Raw genomic sequence first — 18759 nt, forward strand, 5'->3', positions numbered from 1 at the left:
CGTGGGGAGTTTCTTGCCTTTTGGGAAGTCTGAGGTCTTCTGCCAGCATTCAGTAGGTGTTCTGTAAGAGCTGTTCCACGTGTAGATGTATTTCTAATGTATTTGTGGAGAGGAAGGTGATCTCCGCATCTTACGCTTCTGCCATCTTGAAGCCAAGGCTCTGTCTCTTTTTCATGTTGCACATTTTTGTTAACTTTTTTCTTAAATTATTTCTTAAATGTCTGGTGATACTTGGTTGCTGTTTTATATTTAAGAATAAAGGAACAGAAATGGCTGAGCCCTCTGTACTTGAGTGGATCTTGTTGTTTAGAAGACTTTGCTTTAGGGTAAGCCAGGAGCTGATCATTAGGCTGAAGTATGCCACTAAGTATCAAAATAAAAGGGAATTCATTCTACTGTTGTAAGATGCATTCCTAATTGCCCTTACTGTCCCTCAGCAGTCCATGTAATTTCATTAGTCTATGTTAAGGCGGATGGTCAGGAGGGGCAGTGAAAAAAATCTTGCTACAAGGATATTTGCGTAGGAAGTAGAACTGGTGAATACAAGGGTGGCTAGTCCATCTATCCATGTTGATTATTTTGTTTCAGCCCCAGCGTCTCACTTCTGCCCTCTATTTTTCCTGGCACTGTTGAACCTTAAGCCTTTGGGTGCTTGTTTAGGGCAAAAGGGCTCCCTCCTCACCCCATCTTTGGCAGTTTCCTCTGCCTTGCTTCATTCCATCTAATTTGTAACAGTTTGATATCTTTTTAACTCCTTAATTTAATCCTTAAATTAATGAGGTTTCAGGAGGAAGTTTAGATAAAGGTACGCCTCAATCCTTCCTTGTAAAATGAATACTTGACTGTTTAAAAGGCTTTTCACTGACCTAGAGAAGCTGCCCTTAAAACACCTAAAATGAAGAAAACCCAAGAACAAACGTAATTATTATACTGTTGCGTATCACCATAGTCATGATGGCGACAATGCTGTTAAGAATCATTCAGACAAGGCTCTGTACTGAAATAAATGCAAACTGCATATCTGCATGTATCTTAGGGTACACAGGGTAAAAAGGACTACTGATTTCATGTTTCTGAAATGTCCTTTTTGTGGGCAATAAGATAACTCACTAACATTCTCAAAAAAAAAGATGTATTGAAGTTCAAAATTATTTAATGAGATAGTTGCAAATATCTTATATTTGTGGAGGTTATTTTTCCCTACAAAAGGAATGGAAATGATGCATACATATTATCTCACTTGAATTAGAATTTTATATAGGTAATAAGAATTTGTGCATTGTAGAAGCAAACTGGGCCTATTGTCTGCAACAGCAAATGAAGAGTCTCATAACCAGCAATTCAATGTGTTAATTCAGCTGCACCATCCAATTACTATGATTCATCGCAACTTAGTGCACAACAATAAAATTCTTAAAAAAATCTGTGACAAAATATATGCTCTAGGTTTAACTCATAGGAAAAATACTATCCTGAAGTCAGGGAGTAGGAGCCATGGAACATAAATTATAAAAATTATCCATCACAATCTATCAATTAATATCACAATGAATTTCTGACATGAAGTCAATAGTCTAGAGTTAATAATAAAATATACTGGAAATTTTATATGGAAAATCTGACCAAGGAATATGAGAACTGTGTGGCCACTGAAATTGGCATCCCCTCAAATAATACAGCAGTCCTTTGGAGCCAGAGCCTGCCAACTGACCACGGGGCCCAAACACACAATTCTAAAAGTAGACAAAGGTAATGAGATGCGAATTTAGAATCCCCATCCTCCGGTTAAATGACCCAGATGCAAGAACTAGAGAGTCTGTTTATTACCTACTCAGGGACTAAATGATGAAATGAACAGGAGCTCTTTTTTATTTATATTTTTATATAGAATCAAGAGAACTAATAGATAGTCCAGGCCTGCTACATGAGGATGTATTAAGCCACAGAAGAAAGACAATTGAAAGTCGAGAGCATCATGAAGAAGAAAGAAAGGAAAAGAGGAGCAGGAAAACGATATGGAAGAAAAAGTGTATTGAGAAATGATGAAACACAGTATTGAGAAGAAAATGCAGAGCTGCACTGAAAATCTATAGGATATGAGTGAAACCTGAATCATGAACAGACACAGGCTGGTTTCTAATATTTTTCAGGATGAGGGATGTATAGTCCCATTTGAGACTGAACTATCAAGAGAATCAAAGAAATATGAGTCTTGAGGATTCAGAAAGAGGTGGAATTTGGCATGAGAGAAAGAGAAAAGACTGTAGTACTAAGTGTTAAAACTCAGCTAGTCAGTAATCTCATAAACCCTCACTTCACTTACAGAATCTGAAAACAGAATTGTTTTTAAGTAGATTTTTATTTTTTAAAAAAACCAGAGTGACTCATTACTAGGCTATCTAATTCAAATAATTTACACAATCTAATCAAGTATCAGTCAGTCTAAAATAATATTTTTAAGACTGAAGAAAAGTCATTAAACACTGCAGGAGTGTATTAAACAAAAATAAGTAACAGAAAGTTGCTAAATATCAACCAAAGGCCAGAAGTAAGGAGAAATCATCAAAGATTAATACATCAGTTCTTTACAGATTAACAGTGATTACAAATTAATATAGATATTCTATAATGTATAAAGCTTACAAAAAACATATTTGAGAAAAAAATCCAGAAGTTTCAGGAGGATTTTTCCAATACTAATATTTATGAAAATATTAGTATTTCCTAATGTAATTTAAACAATTTATGAATAGTACTGCAGGAAAATCAGCTATTTCTTATTAGGTTAGTTACAGATGTAGATCTTAGTTATAGATTAAAGTATATATATAGAAATCCTACTTACAGATTTTAATTTTTTTTCTTTTGTCTGCATCACTGTGTGTTAACTTGTTTTTTGTTTTCTTTTTTACTGGGGATTGGGGTGGGGAGGGGGGAGGGTGGCCTGCACCTATGAAGAGACAAGAATAAATCTACTTGAAAATCACTCTGATTTTTCCATATTTATTTTATTGTCCCTTTCATAATTAGTTTTCTTTCTTAATCTAGTGCTATGACTTCTAAAAGGTAAATATTTTTTGTTTCCAACTCTACAAATCTGATATTGTTGGTCAGATTTTCCTCCTTCACTTTCAAAGGCAAAACTTATTCAAATAGGAAACAAAACATAGAAACACGGGTTCCATTTCCAATTCTGTTGCTTCATACTTTGTGACTTAAAGCAGATCATTTTAATCATTTCATCAAAATAGCATAGTCTGTACCCCGTCATTCATCAACTTACCCTGGACAACTTACTTAACCTTTATGGGTCTCAATTTCCTTGCCTGTAAAATAGAGGTACTAATAAAACCTACTTTGGAGGGTTGTTATAATTAAATGAATTAATATCTGTAAAGCACTCAGAACAATGTCCAGAACATAGTAGCTTTTATATTTTGTTAAAGAAATAAAAATTAAATAAATCTGAAAAATGTACTATATGTAGTTCGGTTGCTTGTAACCTCATTGTACAACAGACTCATCTGGAAAAATGTTTATAAAGATAGATCGTTATGGATCCATCCCAGGCAAATGAGAATCTGTATCAGTAGGATCTGATAACCTATATTAAAACAAGCAAACAAACAAAAATCTCTTGAGGTAATTTCAATTTCCAAACTGGTTTGTCAGCAGTGACATCATACGATGCCACAGGTCAGTTTAACTACATCTCACACACTCTATCAGTGCCCTTTTCCTCTTCAATGGCTGCAATAGTCACTATCCAAAGCAACTTGGGATTTAATAGCATCAGCCAGTTTTCCAAAAGCAGAAGTTTAGCTTTGGAATTTTCTTTCTCACCTAAAGCAAAACTGCTTTGTCCTCACCAAGGCAAACAAAGACGTAAGAAAGGAGCAAACTGATCCCTAAAGGCTGGAACGTACTGGTTAAAGGGAAGGACAGAATAAGTTCTTAAGACATGCTCCTTTTGTTTTTGCCCAGCATTCATTCTTTTTTCAAAGACACAGATTGGCACCATCTCAGTGACAGTGATTTGTGGTTAAGTGCCATGAAGGAGCAAGTTGCCTCCAATTCTCTATTCCTTTCAATAAACACTGATGCAATAAACTGAGGCTAGTGTAATTGCTATCATCCTTCCTAGGTACAAATCTTATCGCCCAAACTTCCAAGTAGAAAGAGAAGGGAATAGCTATAAGGACAAAGTCATGAGTATCACAACCATGCTGGCCTGTGTTGCTTGGGTGCTCGGGATCCACTGAGTAGGCAGTATATCTAGTGGTTCAGACTGAGGAAGTGTTCCCAATCGCAGGCTACAGAATGTGGTGAAATAAATTACCAGACTGTGATGAAATTTTCTTCAGTCTTCGTTAAATTAGAAAAATAAATGCAATGTAGAAAAATGCACAGGAAGTTAAATTTATGCTATTTTAAGAACTATAGTTTGAGATTTAGTACTGCCACCTTAGTTGGTGTTACAATGTGCAGTCTTTTATAAAATGATGGTGGCAATAGAGTTTTAAAAATCATTCTTACCATGCAAAAGAAAATGTTCACATGGAGGTTGATGCTCATTTTTTTTTTTAAATTTTATTAGTCAGTGAAAATGTCAGACTGGGAACTCAGAGCACTGGCTTCAGAGACAGACAGAACTGATGTGATCCCCGGCCCTAATGATATATATTAGCTGTGTGACTTTGAGCAAGTGACTCCTCATTTATACAATGGGGATAGTAATAACTACTTACAGCTCATACGATTATGAGGATAAAATGTAGTACAAGCTATTAGATGTTTACTTACAAGTGCAAAGTATGTATCCAATAAATTTTAGTTATTTTATCAGTTTGTAACTCTTTATTTTTAACTCCCTCATAAATAAGTTGAAATGGCTGTAACTTTACATATATTTGTTTCCAAGTATTTATTCCCAATTTTCTTTCATTAGACTAATGGCAGTACTGCATGGGGGTCTTGATCGTCACGTAAATCTCATCCTCTCTATCTAAAACTAATTATATAACAAAAATCTCAAGAGGAAATTAAGTTATTATTCTTCTGATGTACAATAAGATAATCCTCCCCATATGTCAAAATTCATTTCTTAACAAAAAAAAAGCACTGTGCTTATAATATCAAGGCAATTAATATTAGGCAAGAGACTAGGTTGACATTTACTGGAGTCTCTGAGGTGTAATTTAGATGATTTTGAATGTGCAGGCTGTGCTTTAAATTCTTCTATTTACAGTGGCTACTTAGCACATGTATTATGTTCACCAAAGTGCCAACCAAGAATTTAATCACACTCTTCCTATACTGTTCTACAAGATCTTAAATAAGATTTAAGTGACAATTCAATGTAGTTTAATGTACTAAACAGAGTCCCAATTAATTCTACATCATGTTAAAAATCCTGATATATCTTGGACAGTTCCCATATATCTTAACAGTAAGTGCTCCTGAAAAAAAACAGGAAAGAAACCTGAGTATTTAATATGGACAGTGTGTTTAATCTTCTCACATAACAGAAAATAGAATCACAAATATGTTCACACCTATGATGGTAACAGTCACTGCTTTCCCTACATCCCTCTCAAGCTATGTTGGGAGGATTAACCGTTAATATGGAACAATTCTTAACAACTGATACTTTGCATCTTGCTTTAGGTCTATTGGGAAGGGAGGACAATTATAGTAAACATTAAGAGAGAACCTGATAGTTCATAAGGTCTGTAATTATGTGGACATCTGAGTAAAGCTGGGCCCTCAGAGGAAAGTTAGGCCCCAGTAATCTCTTAATAACCTGCAGTAATAACTTTTAAAAATTAAGAATTTCAGCTTAAATAAATAGGTCCCAGATATACTTAAAAAAATAAAATTGGAAAACTTATAGCTAAAAATGAATTTTAGCTATTGTATTTAAAAGGGACATTAGAATACATATTAATCACACAGAGGTCTTTAGCCACCTGTAATTATTTCTTGGTAATCATCTTGGACCAATTAAAAATATTATTATAAATAAACTACCTTGAAAACATACAAATAGATATAAATCTGAATCAAAAAGAAGTATCAAATGAATAAAACCTATTTGATTATACTTTGCTCCCAAAGATAACTGCTTATAATGCCCTCAATGAATGACCAACTACTACTAAATTCATATGTGTATTCATTTTCACAAATTTCTTTGAACTCTCTAAGTACTAAATTTAGCAATAGAAAGCTGGACTCTTCAAAAATATATATGCCTGTTTACAACAGAATATTACTCAGCCATAAAAAAGAACGAAATTGGGTCATTTGTAGAGATGTGGCTGGACCTAGGGACTGTATACAGAGTGAAGTAAGTCAGAAAGAGAGAAACAAATATCGTATATTAATGCATATATGTGGAATCTAGAAAAATGGTATAGATGATCTTATTTGCAAAGCAGAAGTAGAGACACAGACGTAGAGAACAAATGTATCCATGCCAAGGGGGTAAGGGGGTGGTGGTGAGAGGAATTGGGAGGTTGGGATTGACATACATACATATTGATACTATGTATAAAATAGGTAACTAATGAGAACCTACTGTATAGCACAGGGAACTCTATTCCATGCTCTGTGGTGACCTAAATGGGAAGGAAATCCAAAAAAGAGGGAATATATGTATACATATAGCTGATTAACTTTGCTATACAGTAGAAACTAACACAACATTGTAAAGCAACTATACTCCAATAAAAATTAATTTAAAAAAATAAACAAAAAATAAAAACACCATCTAAACTCTGAAAAAAAAATATGTATGCCTGTAACTGAATGGCAGAAATACTTAACTAAACAATGTGCTTTAAGATAGAAATTGTAAATAGAAGTCTAATCTGCTAAAATGGTAAATGGTTTATCAAAGCAGGTAGTACACGATCTTTAAATGTGATTTATGTGTTCAAACATATGCTTAGGATGTATCTGGTGGAGAGGGCAGGGAGGATATTAAGAAATGTCATCAAATAGACTTCAAAGTCAATATGAGTACAAAGTATACTTAAGTATAAAGTATAAAGTATACTTAAGTCTTGACTTGATGCTTCACATGTGTTTATTCTGATGACAGGAAGCATTTAGAACCAAAGCCCAATTAAAATTCTTGAATAATTAGGCATATGGTCACTCAGATTTCAAAGTAGTGATCCTGCTAGATCTCAATAGGTTTAAGATGTCTACATGTTCTTACTACTGATGGCGACATAAGCCCAAAAAGGTGATGTATTAAAAGTCACAATCCAGAATTTGTTGTTTATTGCAAAAGGTGCCTCTTGAAAATAGGATGTTTAATAAGGCAAATTAAAGGACAAAACTATAGGATCTGTTCATTTTCATAAAGCACAATAAACACTTATCAGAGACATATAGTATTGTTATTTATTTCACATGGTGGGACTTTATTCATACTTTACTCTCAGCCATTTTCTATACTTTTCTTGTTATTCAGAAACACCAATATCCTCTTCATTTTCCTAACCAGAAAGAATATAAATATTCATTTATTTCATGTTCTCTCACCCTCTTCCTAAAATGCCAAAGTTTTAAAAAGCTGCAAAATCTCTATTACATGGAAATGTTCCTAGTACAACTACCACTTCTAAAAATCAAGGTGGCAAATGGAAGCACTGTATTTCACTGACATAACTTTAACCTGAAAGTAATGTACATTAAGTTAGAAAGTTAAATGTGTCTCAATATTCTTATCAGTTAGAAATCAGAATGTAACTCAACCAATAACAGCATGTCCACCTTCACTATGTCTTTGATATTTTTAAATACAAAAAAAACTGCGTAGAGTATGAGTTGATTTATAAGTAATATTTTTAAAGCAAAATTTCCTTGAACATGCTCCTGAACAATACTCATGGTAAATCCCCAACTATTTTAAGAAGTAACTAACATATCATCAGAACAGCAATACTGCAGCACAGGGATTCCTACTAGTACATTGTATCAGGAGGCGTTACATTTCCAGGTACTTTGGCAAATTCTCATATACATGTAGTATCACACCTCTCATATATATTTGAAGCAGTAAGGAAACCTATAAATTATTCAAGGTAAGTGATTCAGTTTGAAGATCAGTTTATAGCCCCCAAATATTTTAAGCTGATACATCTGTTCTTTATATTAAAAAAGAGAACTTTTCACTTGTTAAAACCACAGGAAAAGGGCTTCCCTGGTGGTGCAGTGGTTGAGAATCTGCCAGCCAATGTAGGGGACACGGGTTCGAGCCCTAGTCTGGGAAGATCCCACATGCTGCGGAGCAACTAGGCCCGTGAGCCACAACTACTGAGCCTGCGCGTCTGGAGCCTGTGCTCCGGAACAAGAGAGGCCGCGATAGTGAGAGGCCCGCACACCGCGATGAAGAGTGGCCCCCGCTTGCCACAACTAGAGAAAGCCCTCGCACAGAAACGAAGACCCAACACAGCCAAAAATAAATTAATTTAAAAAAAAAAAAAACACCACAGGAAAGTATTCACTAGCAAATGATGTCATGCCCTAGTTTACTTTCAGGTAAGAAGGTTGAGAGAGGCCACCCATCAGAGCCTCTAAACTCATTTCTTTAGTTCTGCAGTGACTGTTAAAGAATATCAGTCAAGTTAAACACTTGCACAGAGGAGCAAATTCAAGCAGCGAATGAGTTAAAACGACACAGAGGACTCACGTTTCAACATCCCTTCTACTAGTCTTCAATTCCCATTCATAAAAGACTAAATGAAACAAAAAAGAGAGGCAGAATTCAAGTTCTTGTATGTAGGCTTATTAGTATAGCTAGGTAACTTCAAAGCCAATAATTAGCTCCATGCTAATCAATCAACCAACAAGTTTCCAGCAAGCATTTACTAGTTTTCCTACACTGTGCTAGGGTCTGCATATCTGAAACAGCACCTGTCCCACTCTGGACACTGGGATCCAGAATTAATCTATACCAGCAGCACTGTGTTTCCTTTGGAAAAGCTTTCTTTTCCTCTTCCCCAAATCTTATCTGAGACACAGTGCCTCTACTTAAGCAAGCAGCTTAAGCCCTAGAATGGGATGAGCATCACAGAAATGGTGAATTAAAAACATTTAACTAAACAAGCAAAAGCAGCCAGGGAAAAATTCTCAATGGAGTTGAAGGTGGGCAGGGGCATAAGGAAGAGATGTGAAATCCTGGTTTGTGGTGAATGGTGCAGAGAAATGCACGTTTCTTATGTTCAAAACCCACCTTAGGCTATGAAAATTCTCCAAATCTATTCACCTCTGAAATCACTCAAACGGTTTCAATATTAAGGTTCCAATTCTGCAGGAGGAGTTTGAAGAGATCAGGGAAAAGGAAAGATTAGTAATGCAACAGAAAAGTCAAGATGAAGAAAAGGAAAGGATGGGTGAAGGCAAGGAGAATGATCTGGGAAGATAAGAGATCAAAAGTAAGTCACCAATAGGTTAACCTCACTTTGCAATAGTCTCAAACCAGCAGGTTTCTCTAACACTAGAGGGCATGAACGCAAACACACACACACACACACACACACACACACACACACACACACACACGGTGGTGGGGGCAACCCTGAGCAAAGGCAGCCTTCATACAAAGCTGAAGATATGGGGGCTCCAAGGATACTCGAAATTTCAGGGGGCTCGGGCAGCCAAGTGTCTTTACCCCTGCAAATAAAATCTTCATGCTGCATTTGTGGGAAGAGTGATCGCGCTCTCTCCCAAGGAAACCGCTCAAGGATTGAGTGTTAACGACAGTCGAAAGCAGGCAATCCCCAGTGCTCCTGTCCTCCGTCAGCAACACCTTTGCCTCAGGAAAGCTCCCACCCTTTCCAGGTTAGTTTTCCCTGGATCCCGAAGCTTCTGTTTATCTGCCCACTGCCTCCTCCTGTGGCTGCCTGCAAAGGTTGGAGATGTAGGCTCTCCACCTGGAAATTCAACTGATCCTAGTCAAAGAACGGGGTAAGGGGAGGGGCGCCCGCAGCTTTCGCTGTCCAAACCAGCAGCCTCCGTGCGCCCGGGCTCGTGGCAGCGCAGCTCCCTCGGACCCAGGGAGGGGAGGCGGCCCTCGCGACCCTCATTCAGCCCGTCGACTCTACGACAGCCCAGACAAGAGCTCTCTGTTTCCAATCCCCTCGTCCCTTCCGGCCCCGAGAAGGGAGGTCTCCGTACCTGGAGATCTCTGTACCTGGAGGTGCCCAGAAGGTGGGCCGGGGTGTGCTCTCCTGGACAAGGAGCCTCGGGATCTGGGAGCTGGTGGTGTTCGGGAAGACCAGGCAGGAGAGATAAGAGAGGGAGACAGAGACAGGCAGCGAGAGGCAGAAACAGAAAGAGAAAATACGGCAAGACGGAGAGACAACGGAAGAGACAGAATAACAGGCACACGGGAACATCCCAAGAAAAACAGGGAGAAAGAGAATGAAAAAGGAACAGTGAGACCCGGAGCGGGTGCGGTGAGCCAGAGAAAGAATCAGAGTCAGAAACAGACAGAGAGACTGAGAGGCAAAGGAAGGCAGAAATAGAGAGGAAGGCAACCGTCGAGGAAGACACCCGAGACCCAGCGTGTCCCCGGTGTCGGACGGACGGTGTAGAAGCGCCCGCGCACCGCAGCCCCCAGCCGCCCGCAGCTAGTGGGAGAAAGTTGCCGGGGCGGGAAGGCCGAGCCGCCCCCGGCGCCGAGCGCCACCGGAGCGCAGAGGGTGGCCAGCGCCCCCCACCTCGGCCGGGTAGCGGAGAAAGCAGGGTAGAGGGAGGGCGGCGGTAGAAAGTTCCGCGCCTCGCGGTCCTCCCTCGGCACCTGCAGCAGCGGGAGAGCGCGCTTCGAGAGCCCGGGAGGCCGCCTTATCGGGTTCGCCGGCGCCCCCGCACCGGGACCGACCCTGGGCGCTCGGCTCTGAGCCCTGCCACCGACTGCGGGAGTTTGCGGCGCCCACCCGGGCACTCCGGGCCGCCCAGAGAGGACTCGCCCCAGACAGAGGAAGAGAGGAGAAGCAAGAGAGAGACGGAGACCTGCTATCGTGGCCAAGGATCCCGCGAAGAGGGAACGGCGGTCCACGCACGGAATTCAGCCTCCGACCCAGACCGGCAGGCGCCAGACGGCCGCGCCGAGTGCGGGGCGCGCGGAGCCCGCGCTCACCTGGAACACGCGCCGGCCCGCGAGCGCCGCGCGCAGCCCCGCTTCCCGCCCGCGCCTCTCTCTTCACACTTCCCCGCAAGCAGAGCGAGCCGGCTCCGGCCTCGGCCAGCCCTGGAGAGGCGCCCTCATAGCGCAGCGGCTGGCTGGAGGGGCTCCGCGAGAGCGGGCGCCGAGGCCGAGGAGGCGCAGGAGACCGAGCGAGGGCTCCTAGCACATTGTCACCTCGGCAGAGACGCCGCCACCGCCTGGTCACTTCGCCCCCCCTCCCCCCTCCCACCCCGGCCCGCTCCCTCCCAGCCCCTCCTCCTCGCGTGGTTCCTCCCCCTCCCGTAGCCCCAGCCTGAAGGCCTCTCACTGGGCTAGTATCATTTACGTAACCAGCCCCCCGGCCCTCCTCCCTCCTGGTTCCCGCTCCTCCCCAGGCTGGGGCGGTGCGCACAGAGCGCGCTTCAGTTGCTCCTGGAGCTGCCGCTCCTGCGATGTGCACAAGTCCCGCGATAGTTGGCAGTCACGGCCCCCAGCTGGAACCGCGGTGTCGGCTCCTTTCCGCCGAGAGCGTCCGGCGACCCCTGGCCGCCCCTGGGCCCCACCGTGAGAAAACAGGCTTGCGTGCACTGTGTCGGCCCAGTGCACCAGAGCGCCTCTTAGAGGGGTGCTGGCGGGGGGAGGAGGGTGCAGGCGCTCGCAGGCGGCCCTCGGGGAACGCTTTAGCAACCTCACCCCCGCTGTCGGCTCTCCAGTGGAGAGAGGCTGCGGGGAACTTGAGGTTTAGGCGCCCTGAAGCAGAAAGGACAGACAAGAGTTTGACCTCTTGTCCATTACAGTTCGTTTACCCTGCCAGGAGCCTAGTGTTCTGGCTAGCGACAGCTGCTGCCACCAAAAGCACTGTAAGAGACTTGGAAACGCAAAGCGCTTCCTTGTGCTCTTGAATTTTTTAGGGAGCGGTGAAGAAAAAAGCGAGGCTTTGAATTCCTTTCTCAGTCAGGAAGATAGGGTCTTTGACACCACACACCCACACACACACACACACACACACACACACACAGGCGCCTGAATGCTTGCATTTCAGAGTAAAGTTACTGTGTAGTGTCATAGAAAGTCCATGATACTAAATGAGGAGTCCATGATAATAAATCCTTACATACTACATGTAAGGATTTTAGAACAGTGCATGGTACAAGGCACAAATTTAAGACTGAGGTATTATTAGCATTCTGAGACTTGGGACCTATCCCCCATTGCCATGTGGGAGGGACTCTTCTAGGAAATTGGGGTTGCTGAGTTCAAGTCTCTGCTTTGCCATTTATTCACTTTTGGCTCTTGGTTAGTTTTGGTTCTTGACAATACAGTTTCAGTTTTCTTATTTGTAAAAGGGGATAACATAGGGGTCCTTTCCTCCTCTCACAGGGTCACTTCATGTTGCCTTAGCTCCCTCTTTTTAGTTTATGTGGCAAAAGTAAGGGAGGATATGAGACCTACTCCAAAAATATTAAGAGCCATATTGTACAAACATATATTAATTTTAATCTAGCATGTCAATGACATTCTTGATTATATTCATGAAAGGCAATTTTTAGAGATGTTATCTTTATATCCTTTCATGAATCAATTATTATCTAAACTGGTATGATAATAACTATTTAATGTTTCCTCCTATGCTGTCCATCCTGCCCAACCCCCCGTCCCCATCTTCTCATCAATTAGGGAGCATCTACCAGAGGAGTTTCTGTGCATGTGTGAGGACAGAGGGTGTCACTCATAACACCAAGGACACTGGTCTTTTTCTCTATTGCTTGCTTTTGTGAGTTCTGTCATCACATCACTCACCTCTGTATGGCATATTTAGAAAAGTTATGGACCAGCAGGTAAAAGATTGAGCTTCTAATGCTGGCAGAGCCACTTATTAGGCATATATCCTTGAAAAACATATTAAGCCCCCATTCTTACATTCTTCATCTCTAAAAAAGATAGCAATAGCATTTTGCAAGCTTTGTAGTAATATTTAACTAAGGCAAGAATCATAAAACTAGTTGGTAAAAGTTATACATGCAGTTAATTATGTAGTCCCAAAGTATCTCCCTGGGAATTATTTTCTTTTGCTGTATAGCACACCATTCCCAAACTTAGTGGCTTAAAACAATAAACATCTACAATTTCAGAATTGTTCCAAAAAGCAACAGAGGAGTGCAAACTCCAATGTAGAGCATTTTTCATAGCTCTGCTGACACACGTTTACCCAAGGAAGTTACATGGCCAAGCCCAGATTCAAAGGATGAAGTAATATACTCCATGTCTGGATGGGAGAAACTGCAAAATCATATTGCAAAGAAGAATGTACACACAAAGGGGAAGGAAGTACCTGAGGCCATTTTTGTAATCCATAGTTTCTTCTCAATTACAATGGAAATTTATAAGGAAAAAATATTCCTTATAGTGAATAAATCTGGTAGACATCATCTTAACCAAGTGATCAAGATTAAAATCACCAATAATGGGATCAGGTGACATTATGAGCCTCATGATGTGATGCACTAAGAAATACACAATATAATTTATTTAGTATTCCAGACCAAAAAATAAAAGCATAATCAACTATAATCATGGGGAAGCAAAAGACAAACCTAAACAGAAACTCCACAAAATATCTGTACTTTTCACATATGACACTGTGATGAAAGTTAAAAAAGGCTGAAGAACTATTACAGACTAAAGGATATTAAAGAGACATGACTACTAAATGCAACATGTGATACAACCTGAATTGAATACTCAACTGGAAAAAACACATAACTATAAAGGACATTGGAACAATTGGCAAAATATGAATAAACTCTGTAATATCTCATCTCTAGGTCTTTAATCTATGTTAAATTACAACTACTTTTGTATCAGTATTAAATGTCCTAGTTTTGCTAATTATACTGTGATTACTCTAATGAAATATTTTGGAATAAAAAGGGCCTAGTGGCTACAGTTTGTTCACAATGATTCAGAAACATCTATAGAGAGAATGATATTAACAGTTGTTAAATTTGGGTGAAAAATATAAGGGAATTCTTTGTAGTAAGTTTGCAACATTTTTTAAGTTTGAATTTATTTTTTTTTATGGTAATTCTCTTTTTAACTTTTCATACCATTTTCCACAGCAGCTACACCATTTCACATTCCCACCAACAGTGCACAAAGGTTTCTATTTCTCCACATCCTTGCCAACATTTGCTATTTTCTTTCCCTTTTCCTTCCTCCCTTCTTCCCTTCCCCTCCCTTCCTTCCTTCCTCCCTTCCTTCCTTTCTTTCCTTCTTTTTCTTTCAAATGAGAGGAGAAACCGTCTTCTTATCTTACAAGAAGGTTAGATGTAATAATTTATGTAAATGAGTGTTAAATATAATAAAAATTTATATTGTACTTTTTTTCAAATAGGACACTAAAAATTTATACTTAATCCATAAGGAGTTACTGCACGTATTTGTTTACATAAATGGGATGACCAACACTGTACAATTAATCAGTTATGAGGCACAGAGTGACTTAGATGGAGAATATACTGAAGATATGAATATGAGTTTATCAGGTACACTTGCCCATCCTGTGGTTAACCAAGTAGGCAAATTACATATACACACATATATATGCTGAAATTAAATTGTCAGATTTGGGCAAATTATTAGCAGTGGAGGAGAAGGAAAAATGTATTATATAACTCAGAGAGTTTAAGACTGGATGAGTAGGAGAAAGGAGATGCCTAACATTTCTCTGTTAAGAGAACCAGAAAGCAAGAATTTTATTTTCTAAAGTGAAAATCTAATAATGCTTCTTTTTAATTGTAATACTTCAGTGGATTTTCATTGCTTTTAAGAAATAGTCTAAAATTCCTACCATGTCCTACAAAACCTTTATAATCTGGGCCCTACTTACCTCCTTAGTACCTACGATGAGCTAAGCACTGGGGTGGGTACTGAAGATAAAGAATAAAGACGGCCCCATTGAACTTAGAGTCTAGTCCTTCATCCAATGAATATCTATGGAATACTTAGACCATGCAACTTGACTACAACAGTGAGCAAAAAGACAATGACTCTGCTTTCACGAATGCTACATTTTTTTGTGCTATGTTCTAAACAAATAAGCAAGTATGTAACTATGGCAAGAGGTAACAAATTCTCAGAAGAAAATTGAAACAGGCCAAGAGCTGAGCTTTCAAACTAGTTTGCCACAAATGATTTTTAGATATCACATGATATATTGATCATCTCACCCATCAGGAGTTGCCAAGTAGGGTGGCCTCAAGTTGCCAGAGTCCATAGCCAGGCAGCCTCTGATCATAAGAAACTTGTTCAGAGCTCTTTGGATAATGGCCTAAGCAAGTGGTATCTGAGCATGTGTTTAATTCTTCCTGTCACATAGATAAAGAGGTGTTTACTTCTGGACATCTGCTTCAGCATTCAGCTGCAAACAACTGACAAGGGCTCATGCAATGGTTTGAGGATTCTTTTTTCAGGAGCAAATGAACATCACATGAAGCTCAAAACGTGACCCACTGCAGATGGGGGAGCAAAGAGGTTGGGCAGGAACTTCTAGTGAGCATAGGTCCAGTTAATGACCCAAAGCTCCAGCAACATAAATAACAGATAATCCTATTCTGTATGCAGCTGATTTGCTATTTTTTGTGGTAGCCATGTCAACTGCAGATTGGCTATTTTAATAATGCTTAGGCATTCTTCAAACTCAAGCTTTATAATTATTTTTATTTTTCTGATAATCATTTTGAATATATTTGAAACCCATTTATAGCCACAAAAATTCAAAATCACAACTATTAATGAAATAAAAATAGAGCTGATATATTTTAGATACCATTTTAACAGATATAAATATTTGGTCATAAAAGTAAATGTTTAAACTCCTTTTTACCTACTTGTCCAAACAAATTTTCTCACCTTTGATGTTGACCAACTATTATATCATCATTGAAAATGTCATGATTAGGAAATATTATAGCTATTTCAAGCATAAATATAAAGTTGAGTTCATGGAGGCAAGATCTCATTAAAATATTTTTTAAAGATTTTATTTGGAAGTCAAACAATTCAGTAGATCTTATCTTCCTTGATATATTATTTTTATAATAATAATTTAATAACGTGAAGAAAATGTAACTAATTTTTAACCAAGCTCCATATTGATACACTAATATTTGCTCTAGTTTATCTCATGATCCACAAAGACCTGTGTCCTTCTTAGCATCTAACATAGTTGCAAATTTAGTTTTCCATATTTGTGTGATTAATGTCTATTTCCTCCAATATACAGCAGGGTAAAGTATAGGTATATAAGGTGGCAGCGGGGGTGGAGGGAGTTGTTGTAGCTTCACTCCAAGCAGGGTGCCTGTTGTACAGTAAACTTTTGTTGTTAATGAATAAATCAATCCAACCACCTATTAATCAACAGCTATGCCTTTCCTGTAAACCTTTCTCTTTTTTATCCTTCCCTTTCCTTTATCATGCTATCTTATCTTTCCTTCCCTTTCCTAGACTTTTTCTCTCCTTGTTTTGAATTCTTGATTGGGCAGTAATGATTAGTGCCAAAGAATTAGGGGAAACAACTAATGTTTAGCCCACTAAAATCTTTCAGCACTACGGAGAGCGACAAATGAGTGTCTCCCAATTAACTTAGGGGTCACACCAGCCTGACTATGCTATTATTTAACATACATTGACAGGGATACGTAAATAGATAGTAAGTAGGCTAATGTGGAAGAAACTAAGCCACTATTCAGCATTCATAAATAGAGATAAATAAGTAGACGGAAAGCAGGACAATGTGGAAAACCACTGGCATTCACTTAAGGGAATGTGGGTTTGCTATCATTTAACCTCTCTGTATCTCCATTAAATCAAAAGGCAAATATGAAGTAAAATGTTAAGTACCATCAGAGTTCAAAACATGAAGCAATCACATATCCACAACCTCAGAGTTTTTCACTTATATATATACCATATGGACGTAACCCTTCTTAGAAGATAAATCCCTAGAAAGCAGGAACTGTATCACTGAGTACAATGCCTGGCACATAATGAGTATTAGCCATGTATTCATTAAATATATGTACTAAATTATATCATCCTGTCAATAATATTTCACTTGCTTGTTAAAGGTCAGGAATAATCCATTATATTGGCAAAACTATTTTCACATCTAAGAATCTAGTACTCTCTATTTAAAACTTGAATATGGATGCTTATTGGAAACAACTACATGGCAGGTAAACTTTATTGATTTCTGTATTTTAAAGCTATATTTAAAACATCACCCTCTTGTAATGAAGAATTTTCCAGTGTGTTTTAATTAGTTATTTGAAACTTTACTCAACTCCAGCATATTAATGTAACAACCACAGGATATTTTAGCCAACAAATAGCTACCATAGCTCTCTACTCCATCAATGCACGAAGGTAAAAGCTATCATCTTACAGAGTGAAAGTCAGATATAAGGAACAAAGAAAAGTATCAAAGCCACTATTTTTAATTTTAAATATTAAAAAATGATGCCCAGAATCATATGAGGTTTTCTTTTTTGCCTCACTTTTCTTCAGCTATCCTATTCAAAGCAAATTATTTATGTTGCTACACAATGTACAAAACAAAAATTATGTGTACTGGACAAGAAAATTTTAAATAGTCAAGTTCATAAATTATTCAATGTTTAACAGGGAACAGGAAGTAGAAAGTATTCAGTAGAGTGTCACAAATTTTTTGTCTTGAACTCTATCTAAATATACAGTTAGAGTCTGGATAAAAGGAGAGAATCTGTTTCACTTTAAATCCATTTGTGTTGCCAAATTTACGTGAAGAGGCAACTGTCTCAACATTAAATGACAGAAAAATGACTATCATTTAGTAAGAAAGGTGAATACAATTAACTGTGAAGAATTTATGAAATTTAAATAAAGACATATTTCACTTTATTTTGAAAGATTAGTAGTTCATATTATACTACAGGTTAAATATAAAAAGTGAACATGTTATTATGATCTTTCATTAATTAGCCTGAAATGCATAATAATCTGTTAAGTCAGAAATATGTAATAGTTATATTATGATATAGAAAGAGGAAATATATATATGTGTATATATGTATATATATATATTTCCTTGAAAAATAGAAAGCATTTTACAAATGTAAGGTATTGTAATAACAAGTATAGAATTAAAACTTAACAGAAAAATTATGGAACATTTAAACAATAGGCCCCATGATTTTAAACTTAATAGACAACATTAAGGAAGACATGCTAGGGTAGAGTATGCAGTGATGTTTTTTGTTTTTTGTTTTGCTTTTTAACATCTTTATTAAAGTATAATTGCTTTACAATGTTGTGTTAATTTCTGCTGTATAACAAAGTGAATCAGCTATATGTATACATATATCCCCATATCCCCTCCCTCTTGCATCTCCCTGCCACCCTCTTTATCCCACCCCTCTAGGTGGTCACAAAGCACCGAGCTGATCTCCCTGTGCTATGCAGCTGCTTTGCAATGATGTTTTGAGGTACTATTGTCTTGGAACAATCACTAGTATCATATAAAAGCAATCAATTTTATT

General features: G+C 38.7%; 1 protein-coding gene across 1 annotated transcript in view; it reads right to left on the bottom strand.

Annotated features, from left to right (window-relative positions):
* The window catches only part of GALNT13 (polypeptide N-acetylgalactosaminyltransferase 13), a 549363-nt gene extending 537937 nt beyond the window's left edge, over positions 1 to 11426 (bottom strand). Inside the window, exon 1 of the mRNA XM_027131165.1 lies at positions 11029 to 11426. The gene's annotated coding sequence lies outside the window, so the exon portion shown is untranslated. The remainder of the gene's footprint in view (positions 1 to 11028) is intronic.
* Between the last annotated feature and the right edge of the window lie 7333 nt (positions 11427 to 18759).

Source organism: Aethalodelphis obliquidens, unplaced genomic scaffold, assembly GCF_003676395.1.
Source record: "Aethalodelphis obliquidens isolate GAN/ISIS:26980383/991018 unplaced genomic scaffold, ASM367639v1 scaffold2, whole genome shotgun sequence".
Lineage (NCBI taxonomy): Eukaryota > Metazoa > Chordata > Mammalia > Artiodactyla > Delphinidae > Aethalodelphis > Aethalodelphis obliquidens.